This window comes from Perkinsus marinus (assembly GCF_000006405.1).
Source record: "Perkinsus marinus ATCC 50983 genomic scaffold scf_1104296930422, whole genome shotgun sequence".
Lineage (NCBI taxonomy): Eukaryota > Perkinsozoa > Perkinsida > Perkinsidae > Perkinsus > Perkinsus marinus.
This window is the reverse complement of record NW_003216097.1, coordinates 1-2,278: the sequence shown is the minus strand read 5'-3', so window position 1 is coordinate 2,278 and position 2,278 is coordinate 1.

Below are 2,278 nucleotides of genomic sequence, written 5' to 3'. Positions count from 1 at the left end.
CAGTGTCTCAACTATATCATATACACTAGTCGGTTGCAATTCCGGAATCAAGCATCACTGCTAGAGTATCGGTAATTGTGTTTGGTGATCTGAGGCCAAGTCATAGACCCTTAGCAGTGTCTCAACTATATCATATACACTAATCGGGTTGCAATTCCGGAATCAAGCATCACTACTAGAGCATCGGTGATTGTGTTTGGTGATCTGGAGCCGAGTCATAGACCCTCAGCAGTGTCTCAACTATATCATATACACTCATCGGGTTGCAATTCCGGAATCAAGTATCACTTGTAGAGTATCGGTAATTGTATTTGATAGTCTGAAGCCGATTCATAGACCCTCAGCAGTGTCTCAACTATATCATATACACTAATCGGGTTGCAATTCCGGAATCAAGCATCACTGCTAGAATATCGGTAATTGTGTTTGGTGATCTGGAGCCGAGCCATAGACCCTCAGCAGTGTCTCAACTATGTCATATACACTCATCCGGTTGCAATTCCGGAATCAAGCACCACTACTAGAGCATCGGTAATTGTGTTTGGTGATCTGGAGCCGAGTCATAGACCCTCAGCAGTGTCTCAACTATATCATATACACTCATCGGGTTGCACTTCCGGAATCAACTATCACTTGTAGAGTATCGGTAATTGTGTTTGGTGATCTGGAGCCGAGTCATAGACCCTCAGCAGTGTCTCAACTATATCATATACACTCATCGGGTTGCACTTCCGGAATCAAGTATCAGTTGTAGAGTATCGGTAATTGTGTTTGGTGATCTGGAGCCGAGTCATAGATCCTCAGCAGTGTCTCAACTATATCATATACACTAGTCGGAGTGCAATTCCGGAATCAAGCATCACTGCTAGAGTATCGGTAATTGTGTTTGGTGATCTGGACTCGAGACATAGACCCTCAGCAGTGTCTCAACTATATCGTATACACTAATTGGGTTGGAATTCCGGAATCAAGTATCACTTGTAGAGTATCGGTAATTGTGTTTGGTGATCTGGACCCGAGCCATAGACCCTCAGCAGTGTCTCAACTATATCGTATACACTAATCGGGTTGCAATTCCGGAATCGAGTATCACTTGTAGAGTATCGGTAATTGTGCTTGGTGATCTGAAGCCAAGCCATAGACCCTCAGCAGTGTCTCAACTATATCGTATACACTAATTGGGTTGGAATTCCGGAATCAAGTATCACTTGTAGAGTATCGGTAATTGTGTTTGGTGATCTGGACCCGAGCCATAGACCCTCAGCAGTGTCTCAACTATATCGTATACACTAATCGGGTTGCAATTCCGGAATCAACTATCACTTGTAGAGTATCGGTAATTGTGCTTGGTGATCTGGAGCCGAGTCATATACCCTCAGCAGTGTCTCAACTATATCGTATACACTAATCGGGTTGCAATTCCGAAATCAAGTATCACTGCTAGAATATCGGTAATTGTGTTTGGTGATCTGGAGCCGAGCCATAGACCCTCAGCAGTGTCTCAACTATGTCATATACACTCATCCGGTTGCAATTCCGGAATCAAGCACCACTACTAGAGCATCGGTAATTGTGTTTGGTGATCTGGAGCCGAGTCATAGACCCTCAGCAGTGTCTCAACTATACCATATACACTCATCGGGTTGCACTTCCGGAATCAACTATCACTTGTAGAGTATCGGTAATTGTGTTTGGTGATCTGGAGCCGAGTCATAGACCCTCAGCAGTGTCTCAACTATATCATATACACTCATCGGGTTGCACTTCCGGAATCAAGTATCAGTTGAGAGTATCGGTAATTGTGTTTGGTGATCTGGAGCCGAGTCATAGACCCTCAGCAGTGTCTCAACTATATCATATACACTAGTCGGAGTGCAATTCCGGAATCAAGCATCACTGCTAGAGTATCGGTAATTGTGTTTGGTGATCTGGACCCGAGACATAGACCCTCAGCAGTGTCTCAACTATATCGTATACACTAATTGGGTTGGAATTCCGGAATCAAGTATCACTTGTAGAGTATCGGTAATTGTGTTTGGTGATCTGGACCCGAGCCATAGACCCTCAGCAGTGTCTCAACTATATCGTATACACTAATCGGGTTGCAATTCCGGAATCGAGTATCACTTGTAGAGTATCGGTAATTGTGCTTGGTGATCTGGAGCCGAGTCATAGACCCTCAGCAGTGTCTCAACTATATCATATACACTAATCGGGTTTGCATTCCGGAAATCAGTATCACTGCTAGAGCATCGGTAATTGTGTTTGGTGATCTGAA